The following is a 17,211-nucleotide window of genomic DNA, read 5'->3' on the forward strand; positions in this document are numbered from 1 at the left end:
GGAGCCATATTTATAGAGGCTGTTTTCCCACAATAGTTGTGGGATCTTGTTCCTTTCGGTGTGTTCCTAGTTAGGTTTGTCCTTTGGATGTCACGTATCGTTTGTTGTTTTGTTTCGCTGTTCGTGTTAGTCATTCGATTAATAAAGTATGTGTGCTTTCAACGCTGCGCCTTGGTCTACTCCGTCTAACGTTCGTGACAGAAGATCCCACCATACCAGGACCAAGCAGCGTGTCCAGGAGCAGGCAGCCTGGACGTGGGAGCAAATATTGGACGGGCAGGGGTCCTGGACCTGGGAGGAAATCCAGGCCGGGATGGACCGCCGTCCATGGAGTGAGACGGTAGAGGCGTGACGGAGAGAGGAGCAACGGCGTCAACAGTGTCGTCGTCGGACGGACGAGAGGCAACCCCAAAAAATTTTTAGGGGGGGGCATACGGCATGGGCGACGGGGCAGCAGGAGGCAGCTACAGGGCGTAGTAGGAGGTTAGGTGAGGAGGCCACCAGGTTAAGGGGGCTATTGGCGCAGAGGGAGCAGGAGTTAGTGGTGCAGAGGGTGGAGCTATTGGAGGCGATAAGGGAGAAGGTGAGAATTGAGGCACGGCGAGAGGAACTCGGTAGGCAGCTGAGGGAGCGGAGGGTTATGACGAAACCCAGTCCCGCTCCTCACACCAAGCAAGTGGTGTGCGTCACCAGTCCGGTCCGGCCCGTTCCTGCTCCCCGCACTAAGTGGATGGTGCGCGTCGCCAGCCCGGCCCGGCCTGTTCCTGCTCCTCGCACCAAGCCAGGGGTGCGCATCGTCAGTCCGGTCCGGCCCGTTCCTGCTCCACGCACCAAGCCAGGGGTGTGCGTCGTCAGTCCGGCACAACCCGTGCCTGGGTCACCGGTGCCTGGTCAGGTACCGATCAGCTGCTCCACACCGGAGCTGAAGCAATCCGCTCCTACGATGTCCAGTCCAGCTCCAGCCAGCGGGGCCAGACCGGACCAGGGGCGCTACGGGGGGATTATTGGAGGGTGGTGGTCAAGCCCGGAGCCGGAACCGCCTCCGAGGAGGAATGCCCACCCAGCCCTCCCCTGGTTTGTCTATGTTGAGGCGCAGTCGCAGTCCGCGCCTTTGGGGGGGGGGGTACTGTCACACCCTGGCTCTGGGGACTCTATATGTTGAGTCAGGGTGTGTAGATTCTATGTGTTCTAGTTCTGTGTTATAGTTCTATGTGTTATATTTCTATGTTGGCCAGATTGGTTCCCAATCAGAGGCAACGAGTGTCAGCTGTTGCTGGTTGTCTCTGATTGGGAACCATATTTAAACAGTCTGTTTTTCCCTTAGTGTTTGTGGGATCTTGTTTCCGTTTGGTTTGTTTCCGTGTTGGTTGTGTAAACCGTAGGACTGCACGTTTCGTTTGTTGTTTTGTTGTTTATATTATCACTAAAGATAATAAAGTTTAAGTATGTTTGCAACTAACGCTGCGCATTGGTCTACTCCGTCTAACGATCGTGACAGATAGGAGGAGAGGAGGAGAGGAGGACTGGAAAGGAGGAGGGAGGAGAGGAGGAGTTTAGGAGAGGAGGAGGTAGGAGAGGAGGAGTGGATGAGAGGAGGAGGTATGACATTTTGTTGTGTTACTGAAACACTAGATCCACACCTAAATTTGCCCGATCAATACACTTTATAGAATGTTGTTACAACAAATCAACACCTCAAGGACTGCTTGGTACACTGTTATATGTTACAACAGCACACTGTTATATGTTACAACAGCACACTGTTATATGTTACAACAGCACACTGTTATATGTTACAACAGCACACTGTTATATGTTACAACAGCACACTGTTATATGTTACAACAGCACACTGTTATATGTTACAACAGCACACTGTTATATGTTACAACAGCACACTGTTATATGTTACAACAGCACACTGTTATATGTTACAACAGCACACTGTTATATGTTACAACAGTACACTGTTATATGTTACAACAGCACACTGTTATATGTTACAACAGCACACTGCTATATGTTACAACAGTACACTGTTATTTGTTACAACAGCACACTGTTATATGTTACAACAGTACACTGTTATATGTTACAACAGTACACTGTTATATGTTACAACAGCACACTGTTATATGTTACAACAGCACACTGTTATATGTTACAACAGTACACTGTTATATGTTACAACAGCACACTGTTATATGTTACAACAGTACACTGTTATATGTTACAACAGCACACTGTTATATGTTACAACAGCACACTGTTATATGTTACAACAGTACACTGTTATATGTTACAACAGCACACTGCTATATGTTACAACAGCACACTGCTATATGTTACAACAGCACACTGCTATATGTTACAACAGCACACTGTTATATGTTACAACAGCACACTGTTATATGTTACAACAGCACACTGCTATATGTTACAACAGTACACTGTTATATGTTACAACAGCACACTGTTATATGTTACAACAGCACACTGTTATATGTTACAACAGCACACTGTTATATGTTACAACAGCACACTGTTATATGTTACAACAGTACACTGTTATATGTTACAACAGTACACTGCTATATGTTACAACAGCACACTGTTATATGTTACAACAGCACACTGTTATATGTTACAACAGCACACTGTTATATGTTACAACAGCACACTGTTATATGTTACAACAGTACACTGTTATATGTTACAACAGCACACTGTTATATGTTACAACAGTACACTGTTATATGTTACAACAGCACACTGTTATATGTTACAACAGTACACTGTTATATGTTACAACAGCACACTGTTATATGTTACAACAGCACACTGTTATATGTTACAACAGCACACTGTTATATGTTACAACAGCACACTGTTATATGTTACAACAGCACACTGTTATATGTTACAACAGCACACTGTTATATGTTACAACAGTACACTGTTATATGTTACAACAGCACACTGTTATATGTTACAACAGTACACTGTTATATGTTACAACAGCACACTGTTATATGTTACAACAGCACACTGTTATATGTTACAACAGTACACTGTTATATGTTACAACAGCACACTGCTATATGTTACAACAGCACACTGTTATATGTTACAACAGCACACTGTTATGTGTTACAACAGTACACTGTTATATGTTACAACAGCACACTGTTATATGTTACAACAGCACACTGCTATATGTTACAACAGTACACTGTTATATGTTACAACAGCACACTGTTATATGTTACAACAGTACACTGTTATATGTTACAACAGCACACTGTTATATGTTACAACAGCACACTGTTATATGTTACAACAGTACACTGTTATATGTTACAACAGTACACTGCTATATGTTACAACAGCACACTGTTATATGTTACAACAGCACACTGTTATATGTTACAACAGCACACTGTTATATGTTACAACAGCACACTGTTATATGTTTCAACAGCACACTGTTATATGTTACAACAGTACACTGTTATATGTTACAACAGTACACTCTTATATGTTACAACAGCACACTGTTATATGTTACAACAGTACACTGTTATATGTTACAACAGCACACTGTTATATGTTACAACAGCACACTGTTTTATGTTACAACAGCACACTGTTATATGTTACAACAGCACACTGTTATATGTTACAACAGCACACTGTTATATGTTACAACAGCACACTGTTATATGTTACAACAGCACACTGTTATATGTTACAACAGCACACTGTTATATGTTACAACAGCACACTGTTATATGTTACAACAGCACACTGTTATATGTTACAACAGTACACTGTTATATGTTACAACAGCACACTGTTATATGTTACAACAGCACACTGTTATATGTTACAACAGCACACTGTTATATGTTACAACAGCACACTGTTATATGTTACAACAGCACACTGTTATATGTTACAACAGCACACTGTTATATGTTACAACAGTACACTGTTATATGTCACGAGGAGGAGGGAGGAGTGAAGGAGAGGAGGAGGGGAAAGGAGGAGGGAGGAGAGGAGGAATGTAGATGAGAAGGGAGGAGCAGAGGAGTGGAGGATGAAGGAGAGGAGGAGGGAGGATAGGAGGAGAGGAGGAGGGAGGAGAGGAGGAGTGGAGGGAGGAGAGGAGGAGAGGAGGAGGGAGGAGAGGAGGAGAGTAAGAGTGGAGGATGGAGGAGAGGAGGAGGGAGGAGAGGAGGAGAGGAGGAGGGAGGAGAGGAGGAGTGGAGGGAGGAGAGGAGGAGAGGAGGAGGGAGGAGAGGTGGAGGGAGGAGAGGAGGAGAGGAGGAGGGAGGAGAGGAGGAGGGAGGAGAGGAGGAGTGAGGAGAGGAGGAGAGGAGGAGGGAGGAGAGGAGGAGGGAGGGAGGAGGAGAGGAGGAGGAAGGAGAGGAGGAGTGGAGGAGAGGAGGAGGGAGGAGAGGAGGAGGGAGGACAGGAGGAGTGAGGAGAGGAGGAGAGGAGGAGGGAGGAGAGGAGGAGGGAGGAGAGGAGGAGGAAGGAGAGGAGGAGTGGAGGAGAGGAGGAGTGGAGGAGAGGAGGAGGGAGGAGAGGAGGAGTGGAGGAGAGGAGGAGGGAGGAGAGGAGGAGTGGAGGATGGAGGAGAGGAGGAGGAAGGAGAGGAGGAGTGGAGGAGAGGAGGAGGGAGGAGAGGAGGAGGGAGGAGAGGAGGAGTGGAGGATGGAGGAGAGGAGGAGGAAGGAGAGGAGGAGTGGAGGAGAGGAGGAGGGAGGAGAGGAGGAGGAAGGAGAGGAGGAGAGGAGGAGAGGAGGAGGGAGGACAGGAGAGGAGGAGAGGAGGAGGGAGGAGATGAGGAGTGGAGGAGGTGCTTTCCTCAAGACTCACCTGTCATCCTGGTTCCCGTCGGACCTCGGCTTTCATCTGAAAACGTTTTTGGTGGCCCACCATGGTTCCTGATTTCTCCGTATTCGTTGCCGCCTGCACTGTGTGTGCGCAGAACAAGACTCTGCGGAAAGCTCTGGCTGGCCTCCTTCAACCACTCCCTGTTCCTCACCACCCCGGGTCCCATATATCCTTGGACTTCGTCACGGGTCTCCCTCCGTCAGAGGGCAACACCACCATCCTTACGGTGGTGCCCTCAGCCAAGGAGACGGCCCAGCTCATGGTGCAGCACGTCTTCCGGATCCATGGACTTCCGGTCGACATGGTCTCCGATCGCGGTCCTCAGTTCTCATCCCGGTTCTGGAAGGCGTTCTGCATCCTCATTGGGTCGTCGGCCAGCCTGTCCTCTGGTTTTCATCCCCAGTCTAACGGCCAGTCGGAGCGAGCCAATCAGGACCTGGAGATGACTCTTCGTTGCCTCGTCTCCGCCAACCCCACCACCTGGAGCCAGCAACTCGTGTGGGTGGAATATGCCCCCATCACCCTTCCCTGTTCTGCTTCGGGTCTCTCGCCTTTTGAGTGTTCCCTGGGATATCAGCCCCTGCTCTTCCCGGAGCAAGAGGAAGAGGTCAGCATACCTTCTGCCCAGATGTTCGTCCGTCGCTGTCACCGTACCTGGAAGAGAGCCCGGACCGCTCTTCTCAAGACCACCTCAAGGTACCAACGACAGGCGGACCACCACCGGACCTGTGCTCTTCGCTACCGTCTTGGGCAGATGGTATGGCTTTCCACTCAGGATCTGCCCCTCCGGGTGGAGTCCCACAAATGTTCCCCCCATTTTATCAGCCCTTTCCCCATCTCTAAGGTCCTTAGCCCCTCTGCTGTTCGCCTTCTGTTGCCCCGCACCCTCCGTATACATCCCACTTTCCATGTATCTAGAATTAAATCCATGTCTCACAGCTCTTTGTCTCCTGTTTCCCTTTGTGTCCTGTCTTCCCAGTTCTGACCTTTCTGCCTGTCCTGACCCTGATCCTGCCTGCCGTCCTGTACCTGCCTGATTCTGATTTGGATTACGACTCTTTGCCTGCCTTGACCTACCGATTGCCTGTGTCACGGTTTCGGCTGAGGCTGCTCCTCCTCCTGGTTCGGGCAGGCTTCGGCGGTCGTCGTCCCCGGAGTACTAGCTGCCACCGATCTATGTTTCATGTTCGTTTGGTTTGGTCTTGATGTTGTACACCTGTGTCTGGTTAGTCCTCGTTAGTGTTCTATTTAGTTCTCGTTGTGTGTGTCTGTGTTTGTGTGTGATTGCTATTCTGTTTCGTGTTGGAGCTACTATTTTCCCTCCAGTGTTTTGGAGAGGTTCTTTTGCACATGTTAGTGCAACGTTTGTTTTGTCGCCTGTGTGCGCCATGTATTCGCCTTCGGGCTTATTGTGCTTATGTCTTTTGTGAATATTGCACTAAAGCCTTTGGACTGAGCCTCTGCGTCCTGCGCCTGATTCATACACCACACCCACCTTCAGCACCCGTTGACAGAATCACACACCACCATGGAATCAGCAGGATCGGCAGTGACGCCTGTGTCGCTCGAGGAGCATATCCGTGGGCAAGATGGCCAGATAAGACAACTGGAGTTCGCTCTACAGGACGTGATCAACACCTTGCACCGATGGGAAGCCAGCAGGGTACCCACACCTCCACCTACCCTACCCACCCCATCGGCCGGTCCACCAGTCCCCGGTCCGGAACCCAGGAGGATTCGGCTCTCGCTCCCGAGGGCGTATGACGGAACAGCTGCCGGGTGTCAGGGGTTCCTCCTGCAGGTGGAGCTCTACCTGGCCACTGTACACCCGGTGCCCTCGGGACACGAGAGCGTTTCCGCCCTCATCTCCTGTCTCTCGGGAAAGGCGTTGGAGTGGGCTAACGCTGAGTGGAGGAAGATGGACGCCAACACCATCTCCTACGCCGAGTTCTCCCGCCGCTTCAAGGCCGTGTTTGACCATCCACCTGAGGGCAAAGCGGCGGGGGAGTGGCTAGTCCACTTGAGACAGGGGAGGAGGAGCGCACAGGCGTTTGCTTTAGAGTACCGGACTCTAGCGGCGGATGCAGGGTGGAGTGAACGGGCTCTCATCGACCATTTTCGGTGTAGCCTCCGGGAGGACGTTCAACGGGAGTTGGCCTGCAGGGATACCCATCTGACTTTCGACCAGTTGGTCGATATGTCCATCCGTTTAGACACCCTGCTGGCCACCCGTGGACGTCCCGAGGGGGGTCCGTCCATTCCGCCCTCCGGCACCTCCGAGCCGAGCCCTATGGAGCTCGGGGGTGCCGGCGCTAGAGAACGGAGGAGGAGGAGCCCGAGGGGGCCTGTCTCCTGCACCAAGTGCGGTCGTGGAGGGCAAACTGCGGCCAGGTGCTGGGGAGGGTTCTCCGGGGGAGAAGACAGCAGGCCACGCACTGGGGGGGCCTCCCAGGTGAGTAGACGCCCCACTTACCCAGAGCTTTCTGTTGCGCACTTTTGTATACCTGATGGTTTTCCACAGGTTGCACCTCATTCCCAGCATAAGGCGCTAGTAGATTCAGGCGCAGCTGGGAATTTTGTTGATCGTAAGTTTTGTTTAGAGTTAGGGATCCCTCTCCTACCTGTTGACAAACCTTTTCCCGTTCATGCCTTAGATAGCCGCCCGTTGGGATCGGGGTTGATCAGGGAAGTCACAGCGCCACTTAGGATGTGTGCGCAGGGGGGTCATGAAGAGACTATACAGCTGTATCTGATCGACTCTCCTGCGTACCCAGTGGTGCTGGGAATTCCCTGGTTAAGCACCCATAACCCTGCTATTTCGTGGCAACAGAGGGCTCTCGATGGGTGGTCTGCTCAGTGTGAGGGGTGATGTCTGGGTGTTTCCGTGGGGGCGACTTCGGTGGAAAGTCCAAACCAAGTGCCCGCACTGCACATTCCGCCTGAATATGGGGATTTAGCTCTTGTGTTTAGCAAAACTAGGGCGACGCAGTTGCCTCCCCATAGACAGGGGGATTGTGCGATTGATCTCCAGGCAGGAGTAGCGCTCCCACGGAGCCATGTGTATCCTTTGTCTCAAGAGGAGAGAAAAGCTATGGAGACTTACATAGCCGAATCTTTGAGACAGGGATACATTCGGCCTTCCACTTCCCCCGCCTCTTCGAGTTTCTGTTTTGTGAAAAAGAAAGATGGAGGGTTGCGCCCGTGCATTGATTACCGTGGTCTCAATCAGATTACTGTGAAATACAGTTATCCACTCCCTCTGATTGCGACCATGACGGAGTCATTGCATGGGGCGCGGTTTTTCACAAAATTGGATCTCAGGAGCGCGTATAACTTGGTGCGCATTAGGGAGGGCGATGAATGGAAAACAGCGTTTAGTACCACGTCAGGTCATTTCGAGTATCTTGTCATGCCATATGGGTTGATGAATGCTCCATCAGTCTTCCAATCCTTCGTAGATGACATTTTCCGGGATATGCAGGGACAAGGGGTGGTCGTGTACATTGATGATATTCTGGTGTACTCGTCTACCCGAGCCGAGCATGTAACCCTGGTGCGACGTGTATTGAGGAGGCTGTTGGAGCACGACCTATATGTCAAGGCAGAGAAATGTCTGTTTTTTCAGGAGTCGGTCTCCTTTTTGGGTTATCGGTTGTCCGCGTCAGGGGTGAGAATGGAGGTGGATCGTGTGTCCGCTGTGCGTGATTGGCAAACTCCAACCACTGCAAAAGAGGTGCAGCAGTTCTTGGGCTTTGCAAATTACTACCGGAGGTTTATCCGGGGTTTTGGACAGGTGGCAGCTCCCATCACATCCCTTCTGAAAGGGGGTCCGGTGCGCCTGCAGTGGTCAGCTGATGCGGACAGGGCTTTTGGGAGACTGAAGGACCTGTTTACGTCGGCTCCGGTGCTGGCGCATCCGGATCCCAAAATTCCCTTTCAGGTTGAGGTGGACGCGTCTGAGGCTGGTATAGGGGCCGTTCTCTCTCAACGGTCCGGCTCGCCACCTAAACTCCGCCCCTGTGCTTTTTACTCCAAAAAGCTCAGCCCGGCGGAGCGTACCTATGACGTTGGGGACAGGGAGCTGTTAGCTGTAGTTCAAGCCCTTAAGGTGTGGAGGCATTGGCTTGAGGGGGCTCAACACCCTTTCCTCATTTTGACTGACCATCGGAACCTGGAGTACATCCGGGCAGCGAGGAGACTGAACCCTCGCCAGGCTCGATGGAGTATGTTTCTCACCAGGTTCGTATTTAAAATCACGTACATCCCTGGGTCCCAGAATGGTAAGGCAGATGCACTGTCCCGGCGGTACGACACGGAGGAGAGGTCCGTTGAGCCTACTCCCATACTACCGGAGTCTTGCCTTGTGGCACCGGTGGTGTGGGAGGTCGATGCCGAGATCGAGCGAGCGTTGCGTACCGACCCCAGCTCTCCACAATGTCCTGAGGGTCGGAGGTACGTTCCGCTCGAGATTCGGGATCGACTCATCTACTGGGCTCACACGTCACCCTCCTCTGGACATCCGGGTATTGGCCGGACAGTGCATTGCCTTAGCACTAAATACTGGTGGCCTACTTTGGCTAGGGATGTGAGGGTTTACGTCTCCTCCTGCTCGGTGTGCGCCCAGTGTAAGGCGCCCCGACATCTGCCCAGGGGTAAGTTACAGCCCCTACCCGTTCCACAACGACCATGGTCCCACCTCTCGGTGGATTTTGTAACATACCTTCCCCTCTCTCAGGGGAATACCACCATCCTGGTCGTTGTGGACCGGTTCTCTAAGGCCTGTCGTCTTCTCCCTATGTCGGGTCTTCCTACTGCCCTACAGACCGCTGAGGCCCTATTTACCCACGTCTTCCGGCATTACGGGGTCCCCGAGGATATAGTGTCTGATCGAGGCCCCCAGTTTACCTCCCGGGTGTGGAGAGCGTTTATGGAGCGTTTGGGGGTCTCGGTTAGCTTTACCTCGGGGTACCACCCGGAGAGTAACGGGCAGGTAGAACGTGTCAACCAGGATGTGGGTAGGTTTCTGAGGTCGTATTGCCAGGACCGGCCTGAGGAGTGGGCGCGTTACATTCCCTGGGCCGAGATGGCCCAGAACTCTCTCCGCCACTCCTCTACCAACCTAACCCCTTTCCAATGTGTATTAGGTTACCAGCCGGTTCTGGCACCGTGGCAGCAGAGCCAGATCGAGGCCCCTGCGGTGGATGATTGGATGAGGCGCTCGGAAGAGACGTGGAACGCTGCCCACATCCACCTGCAGCGGGCCGTCCGTCGTCACAAGGCGAGCGCCGATCTCCACCGCAGTGAGGGGCCGGTGTACGCACCCGGAGATCGAGTCTGGCTCTCTACCAGAAACCTACCCCTCCGCCTGCCCTGCCGGAAGCTGGGTCGGCGGTTTGTGGGGCCCTTTAAAGTCCTGAGAAGATTGAACGAGGTGTGTTATAGGTTACATCTACCTGTTGAATATAAGAATATTAACCCCTCGTTCCATGTGTCTCTTCTCAGGCCGGTGGTAGCTGGTCCACTCCAGGACAATGAGATAGGAGAGACTCCTCCGCCCCCATTGGACATCGAGGGGGCTCCGGCGTACACCGTTCGGTCCATCTTGGACTCCAGACGCCGGATGGGGGGTCTCCAGTATCTCGTGGAGTGGGAGGGGTACGGCCTGGAGGAGCGGTGCTGGGTGCCGCGGAGGGACATCCTAGACCCATCTCTCCTGTCGGAGTTCCACCGGGACCATCCCGCGCGCCCTGCTCCGCGTCCTCCTGGTCGTCCCCGAGGCCGGGGTCGGCGCACGGCTGGAGCCGCGCGTCAAGGGGGGGGTACTGTCACGGTTTCGGCCGAGGCTGCTCCTCCTCCTGGTTCGGGCAGGCTTCGGCGGTCGTCGTCCCCGGAGTACTAGCTGCCACCGATCTATGTTTCATGTTCGTTTGGTTTGGTCTTGATGTTGTACACCTGTGTCTAGTTAGTCCTCGTTAGTGTTCTATTTAGTTCTCGTTGTGTGTGTCTGTGTTTGTGTGTGATTGCTATTCTGTTTCGTGTTGGAGCTACTATTTTCCCTCCAGTGTTTTGGAGAGGTTCTTTTGCACATGTTAGTACGACGTTTGTTTTGTCGCCTGTGTGCGCCGTGTATTCGCCTTCGGGCTTATTGTGCTTATGTCTTTTGTGAATATTGCACTAAAGCCTTTGGACTGAGCCTCTGCGTCCTGCGCCTGATTCATACACCACACCCACCTTCAGCACCCGTTGACAGCCTGCCCCTTATACTGTAATAAACTCTGACATCATCTGCCCTCGGTTGCAACACTCACTACCGAGTTCCAAACTGCCTCTGGAAGCAACGTCAGCGCAAGAACAGTTTGTCAGGAGCTTCATGAAATGGGTTTCCACGGCTGAGCAGCTGCACACAAGCATAAGATCACCATGCGGAATGCCAAGCGTCGGCTGGAGTGGTGTAAAGCTCACCACCATTGGACTCTGGAGCAGTGGAAACACGTTCTCTGAAGTGATGAATCACACTTCACCATCTGGAAGTCCGACGGACGAATCTGGGTTTGGCGGCTGCCAGGAGAACGTTACCTTCCCCAATGCATAGTGCCAACTGTAAAGTTTGGTGGAGGAGGAATAATGGTCTGGGGCTATTTTTCATGGTTCGGGCTAGGACCCTTAGTTTCAGTGAAGGGAAACCTTAACGGTATAGCATACAATGACATTCCAGACGATTCTGTGCTTCCAACTTTGTGGCAACAGTTTGGGGAAGGCCCTTTCCTGTTTCAGCATGACAATGCCCCTGTGCACAAAGTGAGGTCCATACAGAAATGGTTTGTCGAGATCGGCGTGGAAGAACTTGACTGGCCTACACAGAGCCCTGACCTCAACCCCATCGAACACCTTTGGGATGAATTGGAACGCCGACCGCGAGCCAGGCCTAATCGCCCAACATCAGTGCCCGACCTCACTAATGCTCTTGTCGCTGAATGGAAGCAAGTCCCCGCAGCAATGTTCCAACATCTAGTGGAAAGCCTTCCCAGAAGAGTGGAGGCTGTTATAGCAGCAAAGGGGGGGGGGGGGGACCAACTCCATATGAGGAGTGGAAAAACATTGCCTGGTCCGATGAATCCCGCTTCCTGTTGCGTCATGCTGATGGCAGAGTCAGGATTTGGCTTAAGCAGTATGAGTCCATGGACCCATCCTGCCTTGTGTCTACGGTACAGGCTGGTGGCGGTGGTGTTCCGCTGTCCAATCTGCAGCAACTGCGTGATGCCTTCGCGTCAACATGGACCAACATCCCTGTGGAAAGTTGTTCACTTGTTGAATCAATGCCCAGAAGAATTCAGGCTGTTCTGGAGGCAAAGGAGGGTCCGACCCGGTACAATATGTGCTGCCCCTAATAAACTGTCCGCTGAGTGTATATTTGTGCGTATGATAATTTTTGATACAGCAAATACAGTGGGATATCATGTGGGCCGGGAATCGATTCTGAAGATGCATGACACTATAATAATACAATTAATCCAATCAATCCATTGTTTCACTATTTTTTGTCATACGATGAACCTGTTGTGAGGAGTGTTTGCTTAGTTTGGCCAACCATCTTAAAAGTAGGAGTGACCAGGAAGTACACCCACTACAGGAGGATAGCCTACTACAGGAGGATAGTCTATTACAGGAGGATAGTCTACTACAGGAGGATAGTCTACTACAGGATAGTCTACTACAGGAGGATAGTCTACTACAGGAGGATAGTCTACTACAGGAGGATAGTCTACTACAGGAGGATAGTCTATTACAGGATAGTCTACTACAGGAGGATAGTCTACTACAGGATAGTATATTACAGGAGGATAGTCTACTACAGGATAGTCTACTACAGGATAGTCTATTACAGGAGGATAGTCTACTACAGGATAGTCTACTACAGGAGGATAGTCTACTACAGGATAGTCTATTACAGGAGGATAGTCTACTACAGGATAGTCTACTATAGTATAGTATATTACAGGAGGATGGTCTACTACAGGATAGTCTATTACAGGAGGATAGTCTACTACAGGGTGATAGTCTACTACAGGAGGATAGTCTACTACAGGATAGTCTACTACAGGAGGATAGTATACTACAGGAGGATAGTATACTACAGGAGGATAGTCTACTACAGGATGATAGTATATTACAGGAGGATAGTATATTACAGGAGGATAATCTACTACAGGATAGTCTACTACAGGAGGATAGTATATTACAGGAGGATAGTATACTACAGGATAGTCTACTACAGGAGGATATTATATTACAGGAGGAGAGTCTACTACAGGATAGTCTATTACAGGATAGTCTACTACAGGAGGATAGTCTACTACAGGATAGTCTACTACAGGAGGATAGTCTACTACAGGATAGTCTACTACAGGAGGATAGTCTACTACAGGAGGATAGTCTACTACAAGATAGTCTACTACAGGAGGATAGTCTACTACAGGATAGTCTACTACAGGAGGATAGTCTATTACAGGAGGATAGTCTACTACAGGAGGATAGTATATTACAGGAGGATAGTCTACTACAGGATATTCTATTACAGGAGGATAGTCTACTACAGGAGGATAGTATATTACAGGAGGATAGTCTACTACAGGAGGATAGGCTACTACAGGAGGATAGTCTACTACAGGATAGTCTACTACAGGAGGATAGTATATTACAGGAGGATAATCTACTACAGGATATTCTATTACAGGAGGATAGTCTACTACAGGAGGATAGTATATTACAGGAGGATAGTCTACTACAGGAGGATAGTATATTACAGGAGGATAGTCTACTACAGGAGGATAGTCTACTACAGGATATTCTATTACAGGAGGATAGTCTACTACAGGAGGATAGTATATTACAGGAGGATAGTCTACTACAGGATAGTCTACTACAGGAGGATAGTATATTACAGGAGGATAATCTACTACAGGATATTCTATTACAGGAGGATAGTCTACTACAGGAGGATAGTATATTACAGGAGGATAGTCTACTACAGGAGGATAGTATATTACAGGAGGATAGTCTACTACAGGAGGATAGGCTACTACAGGAGGATAGTCTACTACAGGAGGATAGTCTATTACAGGAGGATAGTCTACTACAGGAGGATAGTCTACTTTAGGTAGCCTAACTAACCCACACAGAGAGACAGTGATCTGAAGAGCTCTTACTGAGAGAGACATGTTGTGAAAGCCTCCAGCTGCAGTAGGTCATGTCCATGCCTAACAGGTCTACTTTTACACACAAACACAAACCAAAAGAACAGTGATCCATTGCATCCCCTGCTCAGCAGCGAGAGGTTTATGTGCACGTCCTGACAGGTTTTGTTGTGGATGATTGGAGCATTCACCAGAGCCCAGAAACACTACTGCCATAGAGTCTGCAATAGAGTCTGCTGCCATAGAGTCTGTTGCCATAGTCTGTTGCCATAGAGTGTGCTGCCATAGAGTCTGTTGCCATAGAGTCTGTTGCCATAGAGTCTGTTGCCATAGAGTGTGCTGCCATAGAGTCAGTTGCCATAGAGTCTGTTGCCATAGAGTCTGTTGCCATAGAGTCTGCTGCTATAGAGTCTGTTGCCATAGAATCTGTTGCCATAGCCTGTTGCCATATAGTCTGCTGCTATAGAGTCTGTTGCCATATAGTCTGCTGCTATAGAGTCTGTTGCCATAGAGTCTGTTCCCATAGAGTCGGTTGCCATAGAGATAGAGTCGGTTGCCATAGAGATAGAGTCGGTTGCCACGTACTAAACAAAACCTCATAATTTTACATGAAAACGTTCGCCGCTATAAAGCACAGTCTTTACATCAACTACCTATTTCAGCGATTCAGTCTGAAATGACCCCATCCTCATAAATTCAGTGAGACAAAAGCCCTATTGGGACAGGATTAGTTTTACTGGGTTGAGGTCGGGTAATGTAATTACGTGCACGAGCACAAAACACCACATCCGTAATTTTAGTCCCGTCCGTATCTGCCATGTCGCTAATTTTTACTTGGTGGAAAGCATAATATTCTAGCCTCAGAAAGCTACCGTTTTTCGGCCAACTCCCAGGTCCTCTGATAACACTTATCCCGTGCGAATCGACATCCCTGTGTTTTGAGGGATATTACAGAGTTTGAAAAGTCTAAGCTAACTAAGCTAACATATGGAATTGTTTTAAGATGGTCATACCATGGATCATTCAGCTATTTGATTTAGATTTTTAAGATCCCTTTAGGAATAAAAACATATAAATGAAAAAATGATTTGATAAAATATTGAATTTGGCCTTTACTACTGTAGCCCATAGAAACACATTGAATAACACATTCATACATGGCCAAAACGACAGTCCAAAAATAAATAAGGAATAAGGTTTTGAAGTGTCTGTCCTGTATCTAGGAGACATAAGAAAGATCAGGAAATATTTACGTTTTTTTAGACACATATTTAACCCCTTGGAACAAAACTATCTCCATACTTCCATTCTTTTGTATGGGTTACCTTCAGACGAGTCCCGGGACACTTGTGGGGGGTCGTAGACCAAAAAAGTAGAACACCATCGTATTCGTGAGTGTCTCCCCTTTCATGGTGGGGTCATATCAGTAGCCCAAATGGTTTCGGACGCTACAGACAGAAGTTGGCACATCAGCGTTACCAATTTCAGACGAGTCCCGTGAGCTTGCGGGGGTCGTAGACCAAAAAAGGAGAACACCATTGTGTTTGTGAGAGTCTCATCTTTCCATAGAGGGGTCATATTAGTTTGTAGGCCAAAATCGTTTTAGTGAGAAGACCACTTTTTTTTAAATGTCTCATGGTCTGACAAACACCGTTGTAGCTCGGCCACCTTCCACCACAGATGCGGAAAGCCGACAGAGGCGGATGCGGTGGATTGAGACGCAGCCCCATGCAAAATCACTAGATTTTTTAAACTTAGATTGACACACAGGTGCGTCAATAGACTCTTAAGGATTTCAGAACATCCCACTGGGCTCACAACCTCAAGTTCAACTTGAACATTTGGAGGATAACTGGTTGAGATGTTGATCAATGAGATTTCAAACTTTATTCACCAACTCAAAAAGACAGCCAGTGGACAACGGAAAAACAATGTCAGATTTTTGGTTAAGTGGTCATTTAAATGTGTTATCAGTGCGCTTTCAACCATTTAAAAGCACAACAAAGTTCAAAAATGGGAATACAATGTCAGATATTTTGTATTTACTGTATACAACAACTTAATGTGTTGTCACTGTGTTTCATCTAATAGCACAACCAAATTACCTGGATTGCAGTTGAGATCACATGAAAAGTACATATTGAAAGTGATCAATGCTGTTTCGAGATTCTGTGCAGATTATTATAGCAATTGTGAACCTTTCCACAGAACTGTGACCTTTGCGTGCTATCTTGAACATGCACGCTTTCTATGATTAGGCTACATAAGAAGATATTTATAGCTACAGTAACCTCAAAATGTGGCCATGGATATGTTACCTGAATAAATATGGTTACATTAGTTTATAAGATAGCCTTAACTCTAGGCTATTTACTGTATTACAAAAGTCAAATGTAATTGTGTTTTTTTTTTTTTTACAATGCTGTCACGGTTTCGGCCGAGGCTGCTCCTCCTCCTTGTTCGGGCAGGCTTCGGCGGTCGTCGTCCCCGGAGTACTAGCTGCCACCGTTCGATGTTTCATGTTTGTTTGGTTTTGTCTGTTTGTACACCTGTCCCTTGTTAGTGTTTGATTTTGTTTCCTATTTAGTTATCGTGTGTTGGGTCAGGTGTTATGTGTGATTGTTATGTCAGCTGTTGCTGTTGATGGTTTTTTCTCTCTCGTGTTGTTTGTGTCGAGAGTCCGCACTGCGTGTGCCTTTTCTTGTTTTACGCACTGTTGTGTGTGTGCGTAATTTGTTCTTGCCTCCCGGTTGGGTTGGCTATTTCACCTGTTTGGAGTTCTATTTTGGATTACTAAAGTCTGTTGACGAACACCTTTGTTCCTGCGCTTGATTCCCTGCACCACATCCACACTCAGCGTTCTGACAGAATCACACATCCACCCATGGAATCAGCAGGAGCAACCGCGCCAACGGACATTATGGAGGACCGTCTTCGTGGGCAGGAGGACAGGATCAACCAGATCGGTCACGCCCTGGATCGGGTGATGAACACTCTCCACCGATGGGAAAGCAGCGGGGTACCCACGCCCCCACCTACCGGACCATCCCCATCGGTCAGTCCTCCTGTCCCCCTTCCGGAACCCAGCGGGATTCGGCTCTCGCTCCCGAGGGCG

Source organism: Coregonus lavaretus (assembly GCF_964263955.1).
Source record: "Coregonus lavaretus genome assembly, chromosome: 5".
NCBI lineage: Eukaryota > Metazoa > Chordata > Actinopteri > Salmoniformes > Salmonidae > Coregonus > Coregonus lavaretus.